Source organism: Acinonyx jubatus, chromosome D4, assembly GCF_027475565.1.
Source record: "Acinonyx jubatus isolate Ajub_Pintada_27869175 chromosome D4, VMU_Ajub_asm_v1.0, whole genome shotgun sequence".
NCBI classification, from domain to species: domain Eukaryota; kingdom Metazoa; phylum Chordata; class Mammalia; order Carnivora; family Felidae; genus Acinonyx; species Acinonyx jubatus.
In genome coordinates, this window is record NC_069391.1 from 59071265 (window position 1) to 59092550 (window position 21286).

The window sequence follows — 21286 nt, forward strand, 5'->3', positions numbered from 1 at the left end:
ATATGGCCATATCTTTTAATGTATAACTTTACTTACAACCTTGCTAATAATTTGAAGTGAGTAATAAATTATCTTTCCGTTTCTTTCTTTAATGTATATGGATGGGAGCATACACTCTCTTAACTTTATGCTTTAAAACAATCATAGGAGCATCTGGGTGGCTCAGTCAGTTAAGCATCCGACTTAAGCTCAGGCCATGATCTTGTGGTTCATGAGTTCAAGCCCTGCCATGGGCTCTGTGCTGACTGCTCAGAGCCTGGAGCCTGTTTCACAGTCTGTGTCTCCCTCTCTCCTACCCATTCTCCACTCATGCTGTCTCTCTTTGTCTCTCAAAAATAAATAAACATATAAAATAAAATAAAATAATAAAATAATCATAAAGTTGGAAGAAGTTAACGTAAGATGAACTTTTTTTTCTTGGTATTAACAGACAAATCATTAAATGTTATAAGTAATCAGTCAGCTTCCTATACCTATACTCAGTATGGGCCCAGGTAGAAAAAAGAGCCCTAAGGCTTACTTATTGATTTTTACCTCACTATACTAAATGTAAATATCACCATCAATCTTTCAAAAACTCATTTCTCTCTTTTTTTCTTATAGACAGGTACTGCCTCAATAACAGTATTTTTTTTCCTACTCTACAAAAGAAAAGACATATTGAAAAAAGTCTATAGGATCATTTAAACTATAATTAATTATACTATTGATTCCTTAAAATGATTAAGTTTGAAACTTTTTCCTTAAATATCAGGGAAATGGATTTAAAATATTTAATAATGCTCCCTAAAATTAATGATTAGACCTGCAGACAGATGCTTACATAATATCATTTTCCAATTTCGAGGTAAAAATAACAGATAGATTTTGTGAATAAATATGGTAATTGACACCCAATGGGAATTGCAAATTTATAGTTCAATCTCCATTTTAACAAGAAGAAGCCACTTACAGAGAGATAGAACTCTGGGAATCAGTGACTCTTCAGAATAGCATTAGCCTTTAAGATTGAATTCATAAATACCAAGGGAATGGATGACTCTGGTTTTGTCTATTACCCAACATAAAGAAAGTTCCTTGTTCATGCTTCAGGAGAAGAAAAAGAATAATAAGAACAAGGAGAATAAAGGAGAATAAAGAGAATCTAGGTTTATAAATTATACATCAATATGTTTGCTTTCATAGCCTTTGTATTGTAAGAGGATCTAGAATGATAGATTCAGACTTCAATGCTGAAAATCATATTACAGCATCAGCTGGATACACCTCCAGTCGTTTTTTTGACAGCTAAATTCATGTGCTTCAGACATGACAGTGAGAGAAGTCCTCATTGAATCATTTGTACTATGCTTCATTCTAAACCAGACAGCAGCCATCTTATGGTTCATTGATACATTTCATTCTACAGAGATAAAAATGCTATTTAATTTATGAGGAAGCAAAAAAATCCAGGTTATTTAGATAGAAATCCCAAAAGTTTGCTGGCAAAGGAAATTCCTGAGCTCTATTTTACCCAGATAATCATTGAATGCATGGCTTTATTTTTTCTAAAACCAGGACTACAGTTTAGTGAAGTTAGCTAATTTGTCCAGAATAGTAAACCAACCATTGGATGATGAGAAGTATGAATTTGTATTCCAGACACTACCCAATTATGATAAGAAATATCAATTTGCTCTTCTGAGAAGAAAGAGTATCCCCTATTTAAGAAAGTCGTGGTTATAACCACTGAAGCTTGCTAAAATGTATTAGAGAATAATAAAGTGAACTTTATTAAAAAGATACCCATGGGAGCAATCCCATCATCCTCTACAGCTGAGAGCAGCAGAAATAGTCTACTGGTCCTTCTTATGCTTAGCTTTTTAAATAATGCCTTTTTACCAAAAAGATCAGAGGAGTATAATTGCAGTCACCTCTTTAAATAATCTATTAGTGTTGGGTGGCTCACTCATGACACAAATTAATTTCATACCTCCTTATTTTGTTCTTTAGTTATGTCAGGTATGACGTTCCTCTCTCACATACGAAAATTATGAATTCATTAACATCAATAAACACCTACCCTGTGCTATTCACATGTTATGTTCAGTTACATGTGCTATTTCTGGTTTTCACAACAGCTGGGTAAAGTAGTTGCCATTTTATCCCTACTTCATAAAGGAGCAAATTGAGACTCATGCCAAGTTTTCTGTTTCTTCCATATCATTTAAAACGCTTAGTAATGAACTAAGCAGATAGAAAGTGGTCAATACATAATGTTGGCTGACTTAATATTCAGGTCCCTGAGTTGGTTTAACTTGCTGCCATTTCAACCAATGGAAACAAACTGTAGCCATAACAAAACTATTTGGATCTTTCCTCCTGAAGGTGTACTCATAATATATGCACTAGAGGGCATAAAGAGAGTGTAGCTAATGAAGGAATGGATAATTCCAGCAAATGATGCTATGGTCTGTAATGGGTTTAACACCTGGCAGATAAATGCAAATGGCACTGAAAATTAGCTCATTTTTGGCTTCCCTATGCCCTGTTCAATTGAATAAAACCTGCATTGAAATAAGCCAAATTTCTTTTTGTATACACATGTGTTTTGAATCTGAGCTATGGCTCAGTTCAGTACACTTACTCATTTTGAGTAATTTTATTAACTTGTTCCTCTCTTCTTTCTCCACCAAGAGATGAGTTTTATGGGTTCTATGGGAGGTTTGATTTTCAATCCTACTTCTTATGCACAGGCATTTTTGCCCTCTGTCCTCTGATTTGCATTGTGGTTATATCATCCAAACATAAATTTCTTTTCTCTTTGGCACTTTTTCACCTTTTAAATATGGGAATGATCCATATGGCTAAAGAATGTCAGGAAGGGAAACATTTGGGAAAAATTATATAGGATGCTGTCATACCAGATCTTGATCATCCTAGCCACAAGAGCCAAGTAAGAGAACAGCCACAGAGGGTTATATGCCAAAAGTTTAGAATTCCAGGGTGTTTAGAACACAAATGGGTAGTTTAAAATCGCCATGGTTATGTAGTGCCAGCAAGAAATCATGTTGAGATGCTTGAAAGATAGGAGGAAGATAAGGATATAAGGATTTATTTTATTTTATATTTTAAAAAACATTTCATGTATATCCTAGAGATATTTTCAAGTTTTTGTGGCATATCATTAGACTTTAAAATGGAGTATGATAATGTGGGTGCTTCCTAAATTATAGATTGCACAGGTAAGAATAATACTGAATGTCAAAACATTTAATAATTTGGGGTTTTTTTCACATTAGCATTTTACCTTAAATTTTTTTAAAGAACAAAAAAAACTATGGTATATAAGAGGTCAAAGTCGATAAGAATACACAAAGATTTCTCTGGTACATGTACATTCTGTATTGGTCTCTGCAGCACAGCACATGCTTTGTGGCAAGATGGGACCACTCCATGATTGAGTCTGTTTAAGGGTACAGTGACCATAAGACCAGTAAGCGGATATCTTGCTTGAAAGGTAACAAAATCACCTGAAGACTTTATTGAAATATTGTCATGTCTCTACATGTTGGAATACGATCAGGCATTCAGAGACGGGGTTGTTTTTTTTTTTTTTTTTTTTAATTTTACTTATAGAGCTAATTCTTTAATGACATGGCAAGAGTGGAAAGGCCTTTCACCAGCTATCACAAGCCAGTTAATAAACATATTCTAGTTAAGGAGACCTGGTTAATGAAATTCAGTTTTAAGGAGCAAGTATTTAGTCAACTTTCTTGCTAATGGTGATGTCAAAGCTCAGCCTGTCATCCACATTTTACTATCGATTGCTAAAAATACCCCCACAATAGAGTTGGGTATATTACTGTTTAATTGGTATTAAATAAGAGCACCCAAGATGAACACTTGGATCCAGTTGACAATCATTACCATAAGACCAGTCCTATCTTAGCTTACCTGCCTTCACATGTGTACTTCCCCAAACCATAGTCAAACTGTATTTATAGTAAAGAACAGTAGTGCTTTGGATTTTTGGATTTTTGCTTTTTTTTTTTTTAATGTCTTTTACCACACTTGGCCCTTTAGAGGCAGAAAATACAAATACATGTATTTTAATAGTTGGGGCCAGCAGAGGGAGGCTTTGTGTTACAGAAGGACAGGCCCAGGTGCAGGACACAGACTGTTCAGACTATTCAGAAGGTCATACTTTCAGATTCAGCTGTTCATGTTTCAGTTGCTCATAGAAGAATAAGAGGAAAGCAGAAGGAACTAGAATCTGTAACCACACTGGCTTACTGAAGTCAGGTAGTCACTTTAAGGTAATGCAAGCTCCAAGTACTGGGGCAAGATCCAGTAGAATATGATAGGAAATAAATATGTTAATAATAGTTCATTGTCAGGAGGTCCAAACACAGTTATTTAATGCATTCTGAAAGCCACAATGCTCCAATGGTGTGTTGATAAACCAGCTCTCCAGAGGTAAAAACATTTGAGGATTTCTTTGTTTTAAATAGTTTTACGGTAGCTTATTTCCAGTTATAGCCCCACTTAGAAAATTCCTGAACATTTAACAATAGGTTTTTCCAACCACTGAGATTAGAACCCAACATATCACTGAAAGTAACACTGAAACTCTAAGGAGGGAGGGAGGTAGCACAAGGAAGCTTAATTGGCAGATAATACATTGGGGTGACTCCTCCTTCAAGAGAGCCTGTTACACAAGAGTAGCGAGTAGGATATTAAGCAGATTGCAAAGACATGAATTTGGGCACAAAGAAGTAAGCAGAAGTAATCATATTAAGGCCAACAAATAAATTGTTGAGATTAGAAAAAAGAATTCTTGTTATATGTAAAATACCAATCAATACAAAGTAGACATCATAAAGGACCTTTTTGCTGAGTGGAAAATTCTATTTGTACAGGTATACTTCTGAACTATAAACTCTCTCCTTCTATAGGCATATAGTTAATTATAAAGAGTAGCCATAACTTCCAAAGATGGCAAAAAATAAGTTTATATAATAGGATAATTAATTCTGTTTTTCACTGTTGTTGATGTAGCTTCCCTTTGAATTTTGCTTCTGTAAATTGGTCTTTAGTATGAGGTGGCTAATTAATACCTTGATCATTACTTGGCTTTCATTTAATTCTTTTCAATATGCTAATTTACACATGGAAATTTTTAATACACTTTAGTGTCTCATTAATAATATTAAAATCCACAAATAGGATATTTCTGAAAAGTCTTGTGGTACATTTTTTTAAGTTTATTTATTCATTTTGAGAGAGGGAGATGGAGAGAAAGAGAGAGAGAAAGAGAGAAAAAATGAATCAGTGGAGGGGAGGCAGAGAGAGAGCAAGACAGAGGATCCAAAGTGGGCTCTGTACTGGTAGCAGAGAGCCTGATGCAGAGTTCCAACTCACAAACCCTCAGATCTTGACCTGAGCTGCAGTCAGACACTTAACAAACTGAGCCACTGAGGCACCCGTTGTGGTACTTTCTTATATTGAACATTTTGTTTCTTTATTATTTCCTTGTTCATTTGGAGAGGTTACATGTCCTATCCTTCTATGTAATACATACTGTGAGATTTTACGACTCAGACTTTGTTAATAATCTTTGTAAAGCAAAGGAAAAACTTTAGCTGTGACAATTAGAGTAATTTGATTACAATTCCAGGACATTGTGATATAAAAGCTTTAATCTGCCCCCTTGCCCCCAACACACACACACACAGTACATTAGTGATAAATATCAGTTACTGCATGCACAAGTCATGTGGGCAGAAAGTAGACAGGTACTGAACAATTTGGAAAGGAATAAGAAGAATAGGAGAAGAAGAGTAAATGTGGTGAGTTTCTATTTTTACTCAGGATGAACTGAGCTGGAAGCTAGCATGGAAAAGTGGATTTTACAAACCAGAGGGTTAGAAATCAGAGGTAGTAGATTGATAGATTCCAAAAGTTGATTTGTGAATCATTCTTTTAGAATCGTGAATGTGTTTTCCCACCATAGCAGTGTAGTTCAAAAAGGCATTCCAAAAATTCTATCAAACTCCTAAAATTCGTAAATTAAGTTGTGATCCCTGGGCTCTCCTAACTTCTCCTAAATCTCTAATGTTTAAACCCTGATCCAGAGCTTAAAGTATTGAATCCAGAGAGGGCTTTCAATGCCAATTTTCTCGGGGTGCCTGGAGTAAACAAGGCAGAAGGTTCTTGTCTGGAGCAAGTTTCCTGATTGTGTAACAAAAGTGTAATGTTGGAGTCCTAGATTCCAATGCCATTTCTGTGACCTACTAGTGGTATAACGTTGTACAAGTCAGTCTTTCTGAGCCTCAGTTTCCTGATGTGTAAAAGAGAGATTGAACTCACAAATTCACAGTCTAAAGGCTCCAGGTGGAATCTCACTTCCAAAGATGTAGAAATATTGTCTCTTTTGCTTATTGCTGCATTTGCAAGGTCCTGGAGTAGTACTTTGCATAAAGTTGAATATGGATGGCTACATAAATCAAAAGTGCTTTGTAAATAAAAGACGCCCTTTAATTTTAATTATCCCACCTTTACCACACCCTGTGGTAGTTTAAGGGGTTATTGTCAAAGGTACATCCTCTGGTACTGGAAGGCAGGATAACTGTTCCTTGGATGGGCCATTTGTTAGCTGAGTGTTCTTTGGAGCTGTTTGTAAAAAGTAAGTTAGGGCTCATCTGCAATACTGGCATCTCCCAGTGACCTCTCCATTATGATTATGCATCTGGCCAAAGTCCACCAGGTTATCTTGCATGGTTTGGTTTTTGTGAGACCATCACTCATGCTGTTATAAAGGGTCTCTTCAGGTTAAGCTTCCTATACAATACACCCATGCTAATATGCTCGATGTGATATTTCTGCTTAGCAAAGTTTAATTTGGTGGAATGAGGGCAGCCTGTATGTTTAGCAGTCAAACCTGCATAATAGCCATCTAAAGTAGAATTCATCAATTATGCTGAAACGTTTGTTTTTAAAATGTCAGGTGTCCAGATGGTGCCATGGCAATGGGGGTCATTAAAAATGCTTAGACACACAGAGAGTCTTAATAAAGAAATGTTCCTGCTAGTTGTACAGGTCCTTAGAAAAGGCAGATTTTTTGAAGAAGGTTAATAGATTGAAGCTTCATAAAGGGAAGTTGAAGCTTGAGATGAACCATGATGTGATTCTGCTTTTATGTGCTTATGTTTTTCCATTTCTGTGTCTCCTTTATTCTTCCTACATGCCCAGCTTCATCCAGGAATTCCCCATATTGTACATTAAAATGACTACAAAACAGAGAGCATATGTTAATGAAGTCAAACAATGGTACTATTGCTATTTGGGGTTTACTTAATTAAAGACCCTTGCAGAGACTCGGATGTTAGCAGGACTGCTTTTCTAAACAATGTCCTCAAAGACAAGAATTGTTGTGCCAGTGATAGTTCCATCCAAATGATTCAATATTGTGTAGCTTTTCAGGTTTTCCACAAATAGGGAAACAAGGAAAGAAACGATCCTGACAGAAGAAATTGGGAAGAACTGTGAGGCTATTTTTTTTTTTTTTGGTTAGGTTATAGAAGTACAAATTACACATGTAAACCCCTCCCTTTCAGGGTTTGGTTTAGTTTATTTTATTTTATTTTATTTTATTTTATTTTATTTCATTTCATTTCATTTCATTTTATTCTATTTTTTTTTTCTTTTTTGAGAAAGAGAAAGTGTGTACATGCATGAGCAGGGGGAAGGGCAGAGGAAGAGAGAGAATCCCAAGCAGGCTCCATGCTCAGCACAGAGCCCATGCAGGCTTGATCCCATGACCCTGGGATCATGACCTGGGCCAAAATCAAGAATCAAAAGAGTCGGGCATTCAACTGATCTAATGACCCAGGCACCCCTCTGTGTTCATTGTGAACATTGACATGCACAGTCATGCAACTACTACCTCCACCAAGATATGAAACAATTCTATCCCTGCTCTAAATTCCCTCCTGGCTCTTTATAACTTCTACCTCCTGCAACCTCTATTCCCTAGCAACAACTGCTTGGTTTTCTGTCCCTATGGTTTCCCTTTTTTAAAGTCATATAAATACAAGCATACAATATTTAGCCTTTGTGTCTGGCTTATTTTGCTTAGCATAATATATTTGAGATCCAACCATGTTGTGATATGTATCAGTAGTTTGTTTTTGTTTTTTAACTAAGTAGTATTCCAGGTATGGACACATCTAAGTTCGTTCTTCCATTCACCAATTGAATGTCTGTTGGGTTGTTTTCAGCTTGGGTGATTATGAATTAAAGCTGCTATAATATTTGAATAGTTTTTGGAGAAAATGTTTTATTTTGTCTTGGGTAAAAACTTTTAAGTGGCAGGAGTGGAAGAGTTGGGTTGTATATTAAGTATATGTCATATGTTAAGAAGTTGCCAACTCTTGGGGATGTGTGGGTGGCTCAGTCGGTTGAGCATCTCACTTCAGCTCAGGTCATGATCTCACGGTTTGTGAATTCCAGCCCCGCGTCAGGCTCAGTGCTGATGGCTTGGAGCCTGGAGCCTGCTTCGGATTCTGTGTTTCCTCCTCTCTCTGTGCCTCCCATGCTCATGCTCATGCTCTGTCTCTCAATAATAAATAAACGTTAAAAAGAAGTTGCCAACTGTTTTCCAAAGTGGCTGCACTCTTAAATTCCTATCAGCAATGCTTGATGGTTCCAGCTTTTCCATATCTACACCAGCAATTGTATTGTCCATTGTTTATTGTTGTTGTTGTCATTTTTTTGTTTTTTAATTTTAACCATTCTGATAGGTATATAGTGGTGTTTATTGTATCATTTATTAACCAGGGCAAAGGTATCAAATCCAGGTGTTGAAATACATATTTAATAAAAGAAATAGATTTTCTTTTTTGAGGCCACTCTATAGTGTCACGTTGTCTCAGTTTGCTCTCTCAGCTCATGAAAATAGCTTTTTATATTTCACAGCACTGCAAATATAAACTAGTGTCATGCATCCTAAAGAGAATTTTTAGGAACCAGTATGTATCATTGCAAAACCTGAAGCTTCTGTGAATTAGTTCTGTTCTGATTCTTGGGTAAGAAAACAGAGATGGAGGGCACCTTCTGTGTCAGAGAAATAGGATTTTAACTCTTTGTGGGTGTGAATGTCCTGGTTCATGGTATGGTGACACCATCTTGAATAATGCTTACCCAAGAGGGTAAGCAGAAGAGTCAAGTCACTAAGGCTCTATAAAAGCCTCATATGTCATGTATTGAGTTGAAGAATAGTCTGACCCACTGTAGAACATTTCAAATATCCCCCTAAGAAGAAAGAATAATGAAAATCAGCATCCCAATAGGAAGCTTCAACATATCGATATATTGCCAATCTTTTTTTTCTTATCTCCACTATAAGTGTAAGGAAGAACATTATCCCTTTATAGTATATTCTAGACATTGTAACACTTCAATTATAAATATATCTTCATGTATCTCTAATAGATGATGATTATTAATATAAATAATGCCATAGTCACACCTAATAAACTAGTATAATGATATAATATTAACTAGTGCCCAGTACCATGTTAAATTTCCCTAAGACATTGGATTTGGTTGTTATATCTGTTAAGTCTCTTAAGTTTCCTCTCCCTCTTTTAAAATGCCACACATTAATAGAAGAATATTATAGATCTGCATATAAAATTTCACACATCCTTGTGGTTTTGTTGAAGATGTTTCTGTACCCTCAGAATTGCTTAACTAATTATAGTAGGGATAGTAGGAGGGCAAATTTGGAGATTCAAAAATTACACCACCACCACCATCTTCCCCCAACACTGCAGAATAATTACAGGGTGTTCCCTTTAGGTTAATTTCATGCTGTGGGATATAAGTAGAGAAAATGCCAAGAGTGTTTTCTGTTGCACATAATGAAAACCAAATTCCTTAGCTTGATGCTCTACAGTCTGACACAGACCAGTTCCACCTTTCCAAATTTATCCCTCATTATTACCCAACATGAATCCTTCCCTCTTACCTATCTATCCTTCCTGCTTTGCCTCTTCTCGTGAGATCTCTCAGTACACAAACAAGCAAACAAAGAAACTATATTTTTCTTCAGCATTTGTCCTGCTCTCTCATTATTGCCAAATCCCTCTACCTGGCAAACAGTGGACTTCCACTACCCTCCACTTACCTGGAATCGTTAGGTCCGATACTCCATGGAAACTCTTTATTCACTGAATTGCTCTATAGTCTCATTTTTTTTCTCTCCAATCTCTTCCTTTATTTGTGTAATTGTCCCATTGAACTTAGTGACCTGGAAGATTAAAAAAACAAAAATCCTTTAAATAAACCAAATAAAAGAAGCCTGTCTTCAGTGACATCTACTGCCTGCCAAGTACTGTGTTGGTGTTAAAAAGAGCTATGTAGAAACAGACATGGAATTGCCCTTCAAAAATGAACTAAATCTCACTGCATTGTGGGAAGTTCCTTGCGTTATCGCTTCCAAATGTACCCCTACTCGGTGGACTTTCAGTGAGGATTCAGAGTGAGGAAACTCATTTAAAGCACTGGGGAAGTTGGTTGAATGAGGGGGAGCTTGTTCTAGAGCAGAAGGGGCCTATCCTCAAGTTCATTGAACTCCTCGCTCCCATCTTGCCCTGCTCGGTACCTGTACATTCTTCAAATTGTTGTTCAAATCCTACTTTGTGAATAAACCTTTCTTGAATTCTTCCACATATACCAATGCATTTTGTGTTCACAAAATTATTGGGATACCATGATGGCTCCCTGAGCTAAATGCCTGTAGCATTTATCATCACTCATTACATCAATTGCAATTGTCATTTGCTCATGGTCTTTATTTGTGCCTCTCCTGATAGTTATTGTAATAAACTGTTGTAAACCTCTTTGGGTTTGCTAGGATGTTTCAGCCATAATAAGCACTTAAACATGTGATAAATAAATAATTTTTTCCTGAAAATTCTAAGAAACTTCCTTCATTAGGGCTCGTATGAAATAAAGTAGAGCAATAAGATTTTTAGAATTTGTCAAACAACTGAAATGAATTCCAAGCAATATGAACTTTTCCTCTAAGAAGGAAAATAAAACTATCTCAATTTATTTTTCCCAGAAATGTTTAGGAAAGTTTGGATTCAAAAAAATCATTGCATTGTATTAGTCATTTGATTATTTGGTCAGTATGGCTTAGACTATGCACACATTATTGAAAGATAAAGAGGTAAAAACTAGCAAATTTTCAACTGAATGGTTAATGTGGAAAACAACTTAGGGAAAGCACACAACTCAGTCTTCATGTTTTCATTGCGTGATAATAATAGCTAACAATTTTTGTATACTTCCTTTTAAACCAAATGCTACAAATTCCTCACATATATTAATGTGTTTATTCTTCAAAACATTATGAGGTAGGTCCTATTATTAAACCCATTTTACGGATGAGGAAATGGAAACATGGAAAAGTTAAGCAACCTGTCCTGAATTATGCAACTTGTACGCAGTTGACAGAGATTCTAACCCAGCAGCCAGGTTCCCCAGATTGAGCATGTGACTCCTGCTCCATACCCGTGAAACTGAATACATCCCTTTCTCTGCTTTGATGTAAGGTATGAAACATAGTTCTCTTCCTGAGATTGAGACAAGGTTATGTAAGACTATTTAGTCAGTCATACTCATTTTTGGTAGCCAGTTAGTAACTTCCTATTTTTGTGGGAAAATCAGCATATATGTCTTCTCCCCTATAATCTCAACAGCAGAGACTGTGTTAAGTGAAAGAATATTAAAAACCACAACCAGCACTACCAATACACATTCACAGGAATGCAGGCATGAAACAACCATATAACCTCTACTCAAGGTAAAGTCCCAAATGTCCTTTTCAGCTCCCTTACAGAATCTTGTGTTAAAGTTTCCTTTGAGGCATGGCATAATTTAGCTAACTTTCTAGTCAGAACCAAGTAACTAATCTTCCAATAAATATTTAAAGAAAGGACTGGGTCAGAATCCTAAACCCAGGGCAATATTCTGGAAGCCAAAGGCTCTTAAGCATTTCTAGCAATACAGATATCTTGAAAATCATTCATGTCACAACAGAAAAATCATGTCTAATATCTTGTGTGTTAAACAACCAAACCTCTGATGTTGATCAGGTAAAAATAACTGAATGCCTGGTATAGCATCCTTTCCAGAGTAAGGGCTTCCGAGCAGTCACCCTGCTGGGAATACTCCCAATTAGGGTACTTCAGATGCTAATTAACCCTCCCTAACCTCCATCATCTCCAGCCTCCCTCTGAGAGTATAAATGAACTCTTAACAAATGTTTATCACACTCTTTATTTCAGTATTATAATATAAATTATAGACAAGTTAGCAAGTGAAAGTGTGGAAAACTAGTGTGAAAAAGTCTCCTTTTAGAAAGGAGGGTGCCTTGTCGATTTTAGTTGCCATTATTAAAGTTTGATATGTTAACACCTGGCATTTCAGAATATTTCTTTCTTTCTATTTCCATTCTGGGTTGGAGTTATTTCCACCAGCAAATTTATATGTCCAAACAGTATCATCGGACTCAAATTCCTTGTTTGAACCCCCAAACAGAAGACTATTCATTAGAGGAAGGTAAATGGGGAATGTAGGACAACTTGAGCTGTAAATTCACTATTCTCCATCTCTTTTAAACCCTTCCCAGAACATTATTTATGGCTTTATCCTACACATTCTGAACATCACAACCCTGTATTACTATTGCCAAAAATACATATTCTTTAATGAAAATAGCCTTAAAATTTAGTGTTCAGTCCTAGCTAACAATTTTTTTTGAGGTACATATGTAATTAAATATGTCTCTGAATTAAAGCATATAGGTAGATTTTCAAAATCTTTATTGTGAGCTAGCAAATAGGTAATTAGCTATTTTAAAATACTGTTGATCTTATGGACAAGGCAAAATCACCTTAATTAAAATTACTGTAACAAGCGTATTGTATACAACTAATATGTACTCAAAGCTCTTCAGTTAGAAAGAAAATAGTTTCCCCAATCCATTTTATAGAATAATCTAAACCTCTGTTTGGCTGTGTCTTTCATTCTACTCCCACACATACGAATCAGAGTGTGCAGGCACATCAATCCTCCACACAACACTGTGTCTTGTGCAAAGAAATGCTTGATGAACATTATAGATAGAAATGTGGAAACATTAAACCATATCCAGTACTCACTCATTCAAATATTGACTGAGTACCTACTATGGGACAGGCAATATTATGGACACTGTTGATAATAAGTTTAATATCTCTGCTCTTTGTGAATTACATTTTAGGGTTAAGTAGAAGCATGTATTCTGAAACCCACGGCCGGTTCTCTCAGATGGGTAATATCCTACCACATTCCATGTGATTGACACAGGATCACTTAGCAGCGGCTGTTTCTAAGCTGTCCTGTTGCTTCTGTATTGTTTTACTCTCTTCCCTCTCTCAGTGGACCTTTAAGTCCATAGTTTAGCTGAATTTGGTCAAGGATTTTCTATGTAAAGTTATACTCCGAGTAAATGGAGGTACTTGGTGATATTCTCTTGAATATTTTTGCACTATTAAATTTGCGTAACAAATACTTGCTTCATAAATAATGGGGAAAGATGGGTCTAAATCTGTCCTTATTATCCCAAATTCTGAGAGAGGTCCAAATCAATATGGTTCTATTGTAGTTTATTTAAAAATGTTTCTTTTATTTGTAGCCACTATACAAAGAAATGTCTGAGTAAATATTTTAATTAAAAATGTACAAGTAGGGGCGCCTGGGTGGCTCAGTCGGTTGAGCGTCCGACTTCGCTCAGGTAACGATGTCACGGTCCGTGAGTTCGAGCCCCGCATCAGGCTCTGTGCTGACAGCTCAGAGCCTGGAGCCTGCTTCAGAATCTGTGTCTCCCTCTCTCTCTGGCCCTCCCCCCATTCATGCTCTGTCTCTCTCTCTCTCAAAAATAAATAAATGTTAAAAAAAAATTTAAAAAAATGTACAAGTAAATTCATATTGTAATTTGATTTCACTTTAACAGTAAACAGTGCCTTTTAAACTTTCTCTTAATGTTTCTTTTTGCAAGGTTCTGTGGTTTCTGGCTCTATGGGTCTTAAGTCTCAGGAGAACTTCTATCTTTTGAGCGTAAAACAAACAAACCAAAACATGATATAATGTAAATGAGAGTCCTTTTTTTTTTTTTAAGAATGAGCTCTCTTTCATTGCCTTAACTATTGGTCATATCTCCTATGACTCTTCAGAATCATGGAGTATGATTTAGTCACATAATTATACTGATTAAGAAACTGAGATGTGAATTGTTAAAATCTAGAGTCTGATTCATAACGTCCACTAATGTTAATTATGAAATTCATGAGGATATATTGAAAGAACTTGTATAAATATTATTGTACTAAATAAAACATTGAATTATGTTTTCCCAATTCGGAATGCAGCTATTTCCATTAATTCATGTCAGTTTGTTCTGAATTGATACCCGTAAGGACTGACTTCACTTTTTTTTGGAGCAATTCTATGTTGAAGGAAAGGTTGGTATCTTCTTGTCTTCAAGAGAAAGACACATTAAATTTCCAATTAAGGTTATAAAAGCAAACAAATGAAAACAAACCCCAGGGATTGAAGGAGACGCAAAGAGGAAAATTTAACTCTTCTCATAAAACAATATGTTGGGGGAAAGAGTGAAAAACAATTTTTGAAATGTTAATGAAAATGAAGAGATTACCCTGTTAAACCACTTCTATGTAAATTAGTAGAAGAGTTGGGGTTTTTTTGTTTTTGTTTTTGTTTTTTTTTTTTTTGAAATAAAACCCATCATGAGAAGGGCTACTAAAACCTGTTTTTATCTCCATTAGTATAAAATTCCTTGCCACACTGACAAATACAGTCATTAAATAAAGCAATTTATTATCTGACCCTAAAAAAATGAATACTAATCAAAGATACCACCCGTAGTTTTGATTATAAAAGCCAGGGTTTCTTACAGTTTTTCTAAAGGAAAATAGTTCTGATAGATGTCACTGCAAAAATCAACAGAAGTTAGAGAAACATACTAATCGGCCTCCACATCTGTCTGTTTTAATATCTTAAATAAAACTAGGCAGGGCCAATGGTAGGTTAATCACTTTATTTAAATACGAAACTGCTACAGTCTGATTTCTAGTTCTTTTTTTTTTTTTTTATTTTCTTTAAAGTTTTTTTTTTTTGTTTTTTTTTTTTTTTTTTTTTTTTTTTTTTTAATTTTGGAGAGAGAGACAGAATGTGAGCTGGGTGAGCTGGGGTAGAGAGAGGGGAGACACAGAATCCAAAGCTGGTTCCAGGCTCCATAGAGCCCAATGCAGGGCTCAAACTCATGAACCCTGAGATCATGACCTGAACCAAAGTCAGACTCTTAACTGACTGAGCCACCCAGATGCCCCTGATTTCTGATTCTTTTGCCCAGCCACCAAAGGCTACCTTTTTTTGCCCGAGGAGGAGTGTGTGGGTAGTATCTTTGGTTTTTATAATATTGACTACAACTAACTCCTTGAAATGCTCTCCTATCTTGGCTCTCAAATATCTGCACTACCCTTGGGAAGCATCTGCATTTCAACTTCTCTCCCCACAAGGCATACCGCCCAACCCCATTAGCTTCGTTAGCTTTGACCAACCCCACTTGCCTTACCTCCTGTTTCTAGCACTATGGTTCCACTCACCATCCTTCTCCCTATTACTCTATACAAGGGTCATTCAGTCATATAGCATTAATTATTGTTTCCAGGCTGAGGATTCTCAAAATAAGCTTCTAATCCTGACTCACCTGAGATATATCTGCTTCCTATTAAACATTTTCTCTTAATGTTTGGCATAGCAATCCAAAATTTGTTACCTTCTACAAATCACTTCTTCCTCTCATCCACTTTCTCTTGAATATCAACATCATTCTTTTATTTATTTATTTATTTATTTTTAGAGAGAGAGAGCATGAACAGGGAGGGGCAGAAAAAGAGCAGAGGGGGAGAGAGAGAGAATCCTAAGCAGACTCCACACTGTCAGGGTGAAGCCCAACATGGGGGTGACTCACCAACTGCAAGATCATGATCTGAGTGGAAACCAAGAGTTGCTCAACCAACTGAACCACTCATATGCCCCAACATCATTCTTAAAAGCTGATTTTCTGATTAAAAAAAATAAAGTTTATTTTTTTTTTATTTTGAGAGAAAGACAAAAATTGTGCATGGGGGAAGGGGCAGAGACTTAGGGAGAGAGAGAATCCCAAGTAGGCTCTGCTGTCGGGAAGGAGCCCAGTGCATGAATTGATCTCTCGAACTGTGAGATCATGACCTGAGCCTAAACTAAGAGTTGAAGGCTTAACCATCTGAGCCACCCAGGAACCCCTCTGTTCTAAAATTATTAAAAGGAGTAAGAAAAGCTAAGATATAACCGCACTAGAATAGTAATCATTGTGCTAATTAACTGAAGTGTACATTTGTATTGGAAATATTCCTGTTAGAGAATGCTGTTAATAGAGCCAAAATACTGACTTCTACTCAGCAGAGGCCACTTTATCAAGGCCCATCCTCCTCCCTTGCCCACCACATGTACCCACACACACTCACACACCCTCAACTATAGTCAGCTATGTCACAGCTGGTGAGACATGTCACAGAAATCTGATACCACTAATGTCAAAGAAATTTATAATGAAGATCTTTTCCTTGATAGTCCCATGTAAATAGGGAATATGCTATACTCAAGTAATTTTTAGAAGGATTCTAAAGGTGGATGCATTCCAGTAGTGTCTTGTTTTTCTAAGAGAAATGGGTTGGTTGTTTATTTATTAGTAACTATTTTTGGATTGCCAATAACAAACATAAGGCAGAAAGCACACAACTTAGAAAGAAATAAATGTTAATACCTACCTAATACACATACAAATTATTTAGCCTCTCTAGTTCTCAGAGACAGGCAAATTTTAAAGTAATATGTTATTTTCAGGTAACAGAGAGTGATGACTGAAAAACAGCAAAAGTCAATGACTGCAAGAGTGCTTTGAGAAGGGCACCGACTCTGCCAGTGGGAATAAGGCCATTTAGTGTCAATGTACAAGAACCTCTAAAATGCTAATACGTATGGATCTTGTACGTTCCCTTTAGTTATCTAGTCTAAGATGTAAGCATAAGATTTTAGAAGTTTTTACAAAATTTATGTTCTAAGTGTGCACCACAATTATTTAAAGAAGCTAAACATCAGCATGTGTCAAAATGTAAAAAATTATCAAATCATATAAAGGAATAATATATAGCTATATATTTCTTTTAAATCAATAGCTTTGGTCAATTTTTATGATATGATATTGAATTAAAACTGAGGATACTAAATGGTTTATAAGATATTATACAAAATAAGAAGAGATTATACAGATATGCATATACCTATAAAATATATATATATATATATATATATATATATATATATTTACTTTAAATATAGGAAGAAAATTATACAAAAACAAACCGGCTGTTATCTCTTGATTTGGATTACAGGCAGTTTTGTTTTCCCTTCTACATTTATTGACTCTTACACGTGATTCTATGTCACTTTCATAAATTAAAAAATAATATTTGTTTGAAGTAAAAATGAAATCAATCAGTCTAGATATGGATTTCTGAAAAACAATAATGTTTGGATCATTTTTGGAAATTTCATAGAAAGCTGAAAGACAGGTATCTGTAGCAAAATGAAAAACAGTTCTGTCCTTAACCTGTGCTGAAAATTTAGTTTAACTGAAGAGCTCACTCTAAAAGTTGATATTACTAATCCTTGTATAACTGAATTGCAAAGATCCTCCCAAGCCCTTGCCAACACATTCAAAACATTTAGCAAAAAAGTTTTATATTTTAAATCAACCACCATAAAAATGTATATAGCTAATAGATGTAGAAACATTGGAACAAAGAAATAATGAGAATAGAATAAATTATATCTTTTGCTAATGGAAGAAAATGATTTTGTTGTCCAGCTGATACTTTCATGATAATTTGCTTTAACTAGGTATACATAAACATAATGTTCTAGCCAGTATTGTATTTAAAGTAGCTATTCAATAATTTAATTAACCTCAGGTTATAGGTATACTCTAAATTGTTAAAAAAACAGGAAATTTAATCTAATGGGTATGTTTTAGTAATTTTTTAATTTTTTAAACACACTGGTTAATAGTACGGATTCTGGAAACATTCTGGCAGGAGATCCATCCTAGTTTCACCACCTAACACCTGCAATTTTGAGCAAGTTCCCCACCCATGCTACACTTGGTATTTTGAAAGATTAAATGATTTAAATAAGCCAAATGCTTAGAACAGAGCCAGGCCCACATAAGTTTTACAGGAATGTCACTAGTCATTTCTCTTTGTTATTACAAGCAATATGTATTAACCAATCTATGCTGATCATAGTTACTCAAGGATTTATTAAAGTTCAATTAAGTATAAGAAAATATTTCAAAATAAGTTGTAACCGTACAGAAGGTTATAAGAGGTAGGAATTTCTTATATTCAATAAAATATTCAATCATCCATTTCTGCCACAGAATAGTATTTATCAGCAATAATTTACATAATAATTTACATCTATATATCTATATATATGGTATATTCTTAGTATGTAAGATAGCTATTCTATCTACTTTTAAAGGTCTAAATGAAACATATTCCAAATCTAAACTTTTTAAAGTAAAGATGTCCATGTTTACAATTTTGCATTTCTGATTACACAGGGGAAAAATAAGAAACAGCTGTATACTGAGGGACTTTGTCTTTCAGTCCATTAAACTGTTTTCTAAAAACTGAGCCTAAAGGAAAGGCAGGAATGAAATGGGTCAAAAGTAAATTTTATTGAATTTATTTCAGTCATTTCCAAAGCTCAAATAAAATAAGTCCTGAGTCAGTAGTGTTAAAAATACAAAACTATCAAATGAATGACTTAGTGTACCCCACAGTAGAAAAAAGAATGTATATAAAAGAATTGAGATTTTATTTAATATATGATCCCCATGTCCAAGCTTTTATAAAATAAATGATTTTTTCAGAGGAGGCATATTTTTATCATAGATAAATTCTCCAGTGACACCATAAAAACAGAGCCATTAAAGGAAAGACTAAGACCAAGGGGAAAGAAAACAGTTCAGCTCAAGGCTGCAAATTACTTCCGTGATGAGAGTAAGAGGTTAACTTGCCAATTGACTGGATTTATTTCTGGAATTAGCCTAATGTGCCTGAGAAGTCACAAGGAAGATGGATTTTTACCATTGCTTGCTTGTTCATGCTTCTAGAAGTCTCCACATCCAAAGGAATTTATTGTATACTTCAGAACAGCTCATAAATTTAGGTTTTAGTCCATAGTATGGAGTTTTATCGTTTTGTGCTAAATTTAAAATACCTAAATGATTTTTAGGGTGATATACCTGGAGAAGAAGCATAGCCATCAGAATTGGAGGTTCTTATTAAAATATTCATCATGTTTATTTACTTTATTTATTTATTTTTGTTTATTTATTTTGAGGGGGGAGGGAGGAGAGGCAGAGAGAGAGAAGGGAGAGAATCCCAAGCCAGCTCTGGGCTTTAGGTACAGAGCCCAACCCTGGGCTCAAACACAAAAACTGTGAGATCATGATCTGAGCCAAAATCAAGAGTCTGATCCTTAACCAACTGAACCACCTAGGGATCCTATGTAATTATTTACTATTTTTTAATGTTTATTTATTTGTTTGGAGAGAGAGAGTGCATGAGAGAGCAGGGCAGGGACAGAGAAAGAGGGAAAGAGAATCCCAAGCGGGCTCTGAGCTGTCAGCACAGAACCTTAAACAGGCTTGATCTCAAGAAAGGCAAGATCATAATGTGAGCAGAAATTAAAAACCAGCTGCTTAACAGACTGAGCCACCTAGGCACCCCTGTATTTATTTTTAAGCAAATGATTTATTTCTGCTCTTCACTTCTCCTCTTAGGACACAGTTTATACCCCACAACTCATTAAATATTACTAACTGTAGTAAAATCTATACAACTTTTGGTATTAGAAAGTTAAATTACTCATTTCACTTGAATAAAAATTATTATTTTTTGTTTTTAATTGTATTGTTGCATTAGTGCTTACAGAATGGACTCTTCAAACACACCCTTTTTAACTGATATTCTATACTCAAAAGGACATAAATATATTAATAATATGTTACAGTAAGTGACTGCCTGCTATTATTTTAAAATACAATTGAAAGAGTTTTGCTTGGAATTTTAAAATGCTGGTTTCTGAATTCAGACAGATCTTAGTTTGAGGCTCAGATATACCATTTATTAAGGATATGAGTTGATTTCTCCAAACCTCTCTTTTTTTACATGTAAAAAATCAATGTTAATAACTAGCTAATACAGTTGTAGTAAAGATGAGATGAGGAAAGTGTATACATAAATAACATGTTTCTTAAATGCTAATGAGGTACATAAACAGTATCCTCTCTTAAAGAAATGGGTATTGAACGGTAACAACTTGAGTTGAGACTTCAGTATTACTTCAGGAAAGTATTATAATTATTCTCTATAAGAATGAAATATTATGAATTGAGGAAATTTGCCACCAGCATCAGAAGATTTTCTTCTATTTGGCTTGAAATTATCATCAGTTTTAATTCTTAATGAGCATTTTATTTTTCACCAGACTCTTTTAAGGGAATGGTATCTTAATGAAAAGTTCATGATGTAAAGAAGGTAGATTTCATCCATAGTTTATTAGGTTAATTTTGCCATTCTAATTATAACTAGTCACAATGTTTTATGTATGATGGAAAGCTACCAAAGTATTAAATAACTCGTGATGAAAACAGACTAGAGAAAATTAAAAAAATGATTTATGAAAAAAGAGGAAAATTGTATCACATCAAATAGATTTTTCCCACAATATGTTACAGAGCACTAGAACATGGTATGATTTGACTCACTGCAAGTGAGGTTAATTGATGCTCCACTTCAACAATCTGAAATGTCAGCCCTAGAGTGTATCCCTATATAGAGATATTATTCTCCCCTTTAGAAGTCACATTGTGAGCCAAAACATAATGTTTACTGGCTGGTGATGTGCAGGTAAATACTCCCCCAAAAGACCTTCTGAATATAAGTAGTACTGAACATTATAAAAATTATGAGGAAAATAAAAAAAAAAAAACATTTGGCTATATTTACAGCCTAAAGTCATGGTAATTGCTGAAGATGAGTGATGATTGAGAAGAAAA

The 21286-nt window shown here is 35.1% G+C and overlaps 1 protein-coding gene across 42 annotated transcripts in view; it reads left to right on the forward strand.

Moving 5' to 3' along the window:
* Nucleotides 1-21286, forward strand: part of PTPRD (protein tyrosine phosphatase receptor type D) — a 2170985-nt gene that overhangs the window by 1520984 nt on the left and 628715 nt on the right. The window lies entirely within an intron of this gene.